The sequence below is a fragment of the Schistocerca cancellata genome, chromosome 1 (genome assembly GCF_023864275.1).
Source record: "Schistocerca cancellata isolate TAMUIC-IGC-003103 chromosome 1, iqSchCanc2.1, whole genome shotgun sequence".
Taxonomy (NCBI): domain Eukaryota; kingdom Metazoa; phylum Arthropoda; class Insecta; order Orthoptera; family Acrididae; genus Schistocerca; species Schistocerca cancellata.
The window spans coordinates 413,451,527-413,459,913 of NC_064626.1; positions in this window are offsets into that span (position 1 = coordinate 413,451,527).

The window sequence follows — 8,387 nt, forward strand, 5'->3', positions numbered from 1 at the left end:
AATTTAGAAATGCTTAATGAAAGCAGACAAATATTTCTATGTATGACGTAGTTCATTAGTATTTCCAGCTATAATAGACGAATTTTTACTTGTGAGCTCTTGTGATGGCTTGTATGTTGCAGACAGGAGGTTATTTTACTTTGAGTTCTTTTTTAGTGTTTGAATGATTTGTAGCTTCTGCTGTTTGATAAATTAGCGTCATAGAAGCTGTTGCAATGTCTTTGCAAACGCCTTAGTAAATTGATATATTAATTTTCCTCATCTTAGAGCCGTCTGTTGTTAAAACATTTGTATATAATTTCGTCAGTGTCATTCCAACCCATTTTATCGTATTTTGTTGTCTGTTAGATTTAAATTGTGTCAGCACTTGGTCACAACAGCCAAGATTAAGTATTTTGGCATGATAAATTTATTAAAATGCATACCCTTGTTTCGTTCTGACAATGTATTCATTCTGTAAATACCAGCAGTTCCAGTTTATTGTAATGTATTCACATATGTTGACAACATCCAGACAAATGATCAGGGTAGTGTGTGTTATATTCAAATGTTTTGGTTTTTGTGTTATACTTTTTGACCTATTATGCACCCACGAGAAGCATCACATTTTTGAGACTATGGAACGAAAACTGAATCTTACTAGTCTTAAGAATTGGGATGTGGATGTAAGAAACATGCTAGCAAAATGGGACAGCATGAAACAAATACCACATGGTGTTGTTATGGCCATTACCAATGTTCTTGATGCATTGCTAAATTCTTTTTCCACCTTGAAAACTTTGCAGCAAAACTTATGTGAATTGTATGAATCACACACACAGAAAGTTTAGGCCTGACGGGCAACAATACAGTGATTTGGCTCCTCTGCAGAACTTCAGCCTAATTCTGTGTTTTGCCTGAAACTTACCTCTCAGCTAGTGTGTTCGTCCACTTTCTCTAAGTTCTTCCCATTATTCTTTTTCTGGTTGTGCTACATAATATGTCCCAATGTTGAGGTTTCGCTTTTCAGTTTTTGCTTTTCCTGATACTGAAGTCTTTTTCTTCCTGAGCTATTCACCTGAACATCGAGTAGTTGTGTTTAAAGACTGTGGTGTAAGTTCAAGTGCTGTGATCTGCACTTACATTTTCTGTAGAAGCGGCTGTCACAGCTGAGACCAAATCAGCAAGTTTTGGGTTTTGTAATATCTGTCTTCCAACTTGGTTGAAAAGCAAAAATGGTTCAAATGGTTCTGAGCACTATGCGACTCAACTTCTGAGGTCATCAGTCGCCTAGAACTTAGAACTAATTAAACCTAACTAACCTAAGGACATCACACACATCCATGCCCGAGGCAGGATTTGAACTTGTGACCGGAGTGGTCGCTCAGTTCCAGACTGCAGCGCCTAGAACTGCACGGCCACTCCGGCCGGCGGTTGAAAAGCATAGGATACTTACTTCATGCTCATACCTGAAAGTACTTAAATTCTTTTTTAGTCTTGCATGATCTTTTTATGTATTGCATTGACATGATTTTGACTTGAAATCCATCCATTTCAAGCAAGCACTTGTTTTTATTGTTTATTATAATCTGATGTTAACCAATGCCACTGTGTTTCTTGTCATTGTACTTTCCATAACATAAATATGAAATTAATTTCACTAACAGGAGTGCTGATGATACAATGTGAGGGAATTTTGGTATTAATGTGCAACTGTTCATCACATTCCCTCAGAATCAAGTAAATAACTTCACCCCCCTCCTCCCTTTCCCCATTGCCTGCCTATTTTATCTAAATTAGGTTAGTTTAGCTGATAACCCACTTTTGTTCTCATAGAAGTCATCACCAACTTAACACTGATCCAAATAAAAATATTTTCCGCTTTTACAGTCTTTATGCACAACAAAATCGGAAAGCCATTACGTTACTCACTATTAATCATTTGCATCCACAAGTGCTCTTTCTCACAACAATATACTTACACATGTCCACATTTGTGTAACTTTATAAGGTACACTAAGTTCTGTTTGTGTTATTTATTTATTTAAACATCTAGTTCTGTAGGACCAAAATGAGGAGCAAATGTCTAAGGTAATGGAACAATGTAAAAGCAATAGGAGATAAAATGAAGTGTTTATGAACCCAAATGTTCAAGTAAATGCAATCAACCATATAACATAAGAACCAGTTTAATTTTTCAAGGAACTCCTCAACAGAGTAGGAGTGACCCATGAGGAAACTCTTCAATTTCGATTTGAAATACACGGATTACTGCTAAGGTTTTTTATTATTGAGGTAGCTTATTGAAAATGGATGTAGCAGTATACTGCACACCTTTCTGCACAAGAGCTAAGGAAGTGCGATCCAAATACAGATCGGATTTCTGCCTAGTATTAACTGAGTGAAAGCTGCTAATTCTTGGGAATAAGGCGATATTGTTAACAAGAAACGGCAGTATTGAAGAGTATATATATTGAGAGACCAATTTCAAAATACCCAGACTAGTGAACGGGAGTCAACAAGAGATTCGTGAACTTACATGCTTATTGCCTGAACTGCCCGTTTCTGAGCCAAAAATATCTTTTTAGAATGGGAAGAGTTACCTCAAAATATAATACCATATGACATACGTAAATGAAAATAAACAAATTAGACTAATTTATGCATCCAATGATCACTTACTTCAGATACCAGTCAAATAGTAAAAAAGCAATAAGCCTTTAAACAAGATCCTGAACGTGAGCTTTCCACGACAATTTAATATCTATCTGAACACCTAGAAATTTGAACTGTTCACTTACACTAATCGTGTGCCCTTTCTGTGAAATTAAAACGTTGGACTTCATTAAATTGTTAGAAACTGTAAAAAATGAGTCTTACTGTGATTTAGCCTTAGTTTATTCTCTACAAGCCATGAACTTATGTCATGAATTGCACTATTTGAAAGAGAGCAAATGTTGCACACAACATTCTTTACCACCAAGCTAGTGTCATCAACATACAGAATTATTTTAGAATTACCTATAATACCAGAGTGCATATCATTTATATATGTATATTTACAGATACAACGGAACAGAAATGGCCCTAACACTGATCACTTGGGTACCTCCCATTTGACCATACCCCACTCAAACCTCACATTACATCCATTCTCAACACTGTGAATAATGACTTTTTGATGTCTGTTGTTAAAGTAAGAGATGAACCAGTTGTGAGCTACTCCCTGTGTTCGATAATGGTCCCACTTCTGAATCAATATTTTGTGATCGACATTATCAAATGCCTTAGTTAAATAAAAAAATATGCTTAGGATTCGAAATCTTTTGTTTAATCCATCCAATACCTCACAGAGAAAAGAGAATATAGCATTTTTGCTGTTAAATGACTTATAAAGCCAAACCGTACATTTGATAGCAAATTGTGTGATATAAAACAATCAGTTATCCTTACATACTCATACAATAACTTTAGCAAGGACTGATGGTATAGAAATAGGACTAAATTGTCTACATTATCCCTTTCTCCCTCTTACCTTTCTTAAAGAAAAAATTACAAATATGGTTGAGTAAAGGGCTAACATGTACAGCACAGTGATTTAATATTCTGCTAGGCACTCCATCATATCCATGAGAGTCCTTAGTCTTCAGTGATTTAATTATTGACTCAATCTCCCCCTTGTCAGTACCGTATCACAAAGGAGTATTTCAGACATCAATATCGGAAAAAAGTTTTCCAGGAGAATTACATGATTCTCTTTAGAAACTAATTTTTCATTTAATTCACCAGCAATGCTCAGAAGTACAAGATGGCGCCGATAGGTCAGCACAGCACTGCATCAGTCTCAGTAGAAAAGCAATTTATAATAACTCATCATCAAAAAAATGTAAAAAAAGTTTGATGAAGGGCATCCTGTGCGTGAAGTGCAACTTATGGTTACATGAGAGGTGTGAGAACATGAACATGAAGTTTGTAAATGACGATATTTGTTGGATCTGGGTGAATGTGTGCATGACGAACGTGAAGGTCTTCTCAATGTGGTACACACTAAAACGAAATTATCAAGTTATTAAATAGTGAAATCCACCCCCTCAAGAATAGAATAGCGTTCCTGAAACAAGAAAACAAAAAACTCTTAAGTGTAAAAAGTTTATGGTATAGTGGAAACAGTGAAACAGTGGAGGAAACTAGGGATAAAAACAGTCGTATTGATAATGTTAAGCGTCATCTGTAAACCAAAATAGTGTTATTTATGATGAAACAAACGTAATGTCGAACTGAGATTATCTTGAAACTACAAATAAATTTACGTGGACTGCAGTAAAGTCCAAAAAAAGAACACGAAACCGTCAAGAAAGTGAAAAAAAAAACAAAAAAAAAACAAAAAAAAGATAACACTAGAGACGGTGTGCCAGTTACATCGAGTATGTTTTCAGCACTAGCCTCAGCCAGCGAAACAACGAATAGTGTAAGAAAAAGTAAACAGAACGAATCCTCCGATACAGGCCGAAACAGAAAAATTCCAACACCTGGAAGCACAAAAAAGTTATTACTGTAGGCAGACAGCCACGGATAAAGCCTTTCAGCTCCCCCTCATGAAGCTTTACACAATGAATATTCTGTATTCTCAAAAGCTAGACCTGGAGTGGCATTAAGTGCTGTAGTCGAGAATTTCTCAGAAACAAACAATCTGAAAAAAGGCGACCACGTTTTAATCATTGGCGGCGCCAACGATGTTTACAAAAACGAGAGCAAGTTAGCAGTTGCAGTTTACAGGAAATTATTGCGTAAACCATATAACACAAATGTTACCCTAATAAACCTATCAGTGTGACACCATCTCCCACTGTGGTCGTGTGTTAATACAGAAATTGAGCGCTGTAATTTAAAATGGCAGAAACTATGTAAAAAACTAAATCATGTGCGCTTGCTAGACATAAGCAAACTGAAAGGTGAAGAACATACGAGGCACGGACTTCACTTAAACAGAAATGGAAAGCTCAAGTTAGTGAACCAGATAGCGGAACTTTGTTAGGAGCTGCATAAAACCACAGGCCCAATGACCTTAGATAGTAATCAACAAGTTTTTTAGGCTCAATTTCCAGAAACAAGATTTTACTGAACTAAACCTCTTTGATTGGAAAGAACCATGTTCACATGCAGAAGAAACCGACTTGGAAGTGAGTAAATTGTAACTATAGTGCAGTGTTACAGACTTGTGTAATAATTTGACTGATTCAGAATATCATGTCACAAAGTGCTGAAAAATATCAGTGCCCTTTAGGATAATGCATCTAAATGTGTAATATCTCAGGAATAAACTCAATTTACTGCAAGTATTTGTGGATGTGAATTCACCACACCTGTTAGTAATAACAGAACATGGACTAAAAGACAATGAAATTTAGTTTCACAAATTAGATTGTTATGTGTTAGCAAATAGTTACTGCAGGCAACAACACAAAGGGAGTGGGGTGGCAATATTTGTAAAGGAACATCTTCCATTTAAGAAAATCTCATTTGTTGAACAACAGTGCAAAGAAGGAACAATTGAAATGGCTGGTGTTGTGGTCAACATAAATACTCATTCAAGCAGGTTAACTAAACATAAAGTTATTGGTATGTACTGCCCACTAAATTCAGATGTGTTGTACTATGTTGATGGACTTAACAAGGCAATTACATAAACAGGTCCCACTGACCTTAGCATAGTTGGAGACTTCAGTATTGACACTAACTCCTGTAGCATAACCTGTTTGAAAATAACATATACATTAAACTCATATAATCTCACAAATATAGTGAACTCTGACACTAGAGTAACAGAGTCAAGCTCCAGTAAGATAGATTATGTAATAGTCAACAAACATGTAAAGGACAGTGTCAGCTTTCAAAGTGTTGATTTTCATTACTCAGATCACTATTGTCAGGTGTTAGAATAGTTAAGTTTCGCTGTACCAACAGCAACTAATATAATTGCGAAGAAGCGGATCCTGAATAGCCCCAACATCAGGCCTTCAAAACTAAGTTAGTAGTGGAGAAGTGGGACACTATTTATCAAACTAAAGGGTCAGAAGGCAAATGGGAAAAATTTTATAGGACAGTGCTAAAGTGTTTCAACTGCTACTGATATCTCAAAGAAATAACCAGGGTACAAACCAACTTTTATCTTGACAGCAACACTAGGCTGAATCTTACACCTAGGCCGATTAAGCTAAGGCAGAATATGTATGATCTTGACTGTTTATATAAGGAAACAAAGCTACATACACCTAAGAAAAAGTACAATCAAGCCAAAAAACTTTTAAGACAGACTTTTTACACTTGAGGAAACAGATAAACAATGATGCAATGGAGTGTTCAGCCAACAGGTAAGGCATGGTGGAGACTAATTAATAAACATCGTATAGGCACCAGCAAGTGCAGTGAACCAGTTAGCATTAGACATGAGGGTCATCTAGTGAAAGATCCAAATGAAGCACGTAATTTATTCAATAAGCATTTTATCTCTCCTTTTGACCAAGCAGCTCCTATTACAGATCTACAGGCTGGCACAGCTCGTATGTATGGAGGTGAATCAAAAAATGGCTCTGAGCACTATGCGACTTAACTTCTGAGGTCATCAGTCGCCTAGAACTTAGAACTAATTAAACCTAACTAACCTAAGGACATTACACACATCCATGCCCGAAGCAGGATTCGAACCTGCGACCATAGCGGTCACGCGGTTCCAGATTGAAGCGCCTAGAACCGCACGGCCACACCGGCCGGTGGAGGTGAATCAATAGGAAATATTAAACACAATACAAAAGCTATAGATCAAGCATTCATCTGGATGGGATGGTATCTCAAGTGTGGTGTTAAAGAAATGTGCTAATGAAATAACTAAACTCCTTTCCTATCTCGTCAACTGTAGTATTAATGAAAACATATACCCAAATGCCATAAAAATAAGTAATACATCCAGTCCATAAGAACGGAAGTAAAGACGTAGTTTCAAATTATAGACAGATATCACTAATCCCTTTGAAACAGTTATCCTATCACAACTCACAACATCTTTCTCAAGACAAAAAATGCTTACCGAATTTGTTTATTTATTTATTCATCCATAAACAAATTTCTTTGTATGGATGTCGTCCTTATACATACATATGTACATTGTTTTGTCACATAAGATAATGAAATACAAGCTATATATAATAAATTCATGATACAGTAGAGCGTCGATTATCCGAACGTCGGTCAACCGAACGACCGCTTAACCGAACTTTGTACTCGCTCGCACCTGTTACTCCCCCACCCTACCGTCCATTCCCCTCCTCACTCCCAAACCAAGTTTCACACAATAAGTCGCCTCACTGGGCCACCGCTGGCGGAACATTGCTTCTAATGGGGCCTTCACAAGGCGCTGCTGACCGGCCAAGCCGCCAGTCGCTGTGTTTCAACAATCAGCTTTGCACTGGCAGTAGAAGTAGCGGCAGTATCAAAGCTGTTCACAGCAACAGCTGCGCCAACTTAGAGTTGAGGCGTGCCGCTCCGCGCAGTTTGATGGATTGCGCGCCCCCAAGAAAAGCTTCTCATGGTGCAAACAGTCACCTTCTGTTCTCTGTTACGACCACTTGTGTGCTGCTGCGTGAAGAAGTGAACTTGACGATAGAAAATGCTTAAACGTAAACGTGTTGTCCTTTCTATGAGGGACAAGTACGAGATTATTGAAAGGTCAGAGGAAGGTGAATCTGCAACCACTTTATCCAATGAGTAGAAGGTGGGGAAGTCGACAATTACGGATATAAAAAAACAAAAGGCAGGCATAGCAAATTTTATAGCTATGCTTGATTCTACTGATGGATCAACAAGCCATAAAACTATGACGGATCAACAAGCCATAAAACTATGTAGCTCGCCACTAACACAGATCTAGATGATGCTGTTTACAAGTCGTTTACACAAAAGAGATTGGAAGGAGAACCTATCTCAGGTCCCATTCTGTGTGAGAAGGCAATGCAGTTCAAGGAAAAACTTGGAGGGCCTTCGAACTTTAAAGCGAGCACAGGCTGGTTAAAATGCTGCAAGTCAAGACAAGGCATTCGTGAGCTTACAATACAGGGAGAAAAACTATCGTCTGATTCTTCAGCAGCTGATTCTTTCAAAGTTAAACTAAGGGACGTATTAAGGAAAGAAGATTACGCTCTCGAAAAAGTTATCTTGCTGACGAAACTGGACTTAACTGGAAAGCTTTACCGAGAAAAACTCTTGTTTCACGTCATGAATTAGCAGCACCTGGTCCTAAAACAAGCAAGGACCGTATTACAGCTTTGGCTTGTGCTAATGCTACTGGAAGTCACCGACTGCCTTTGTTTGTCACTGGTAAAAGTAAAAAACCGCGTTGTTTCAAGCACGTTAAT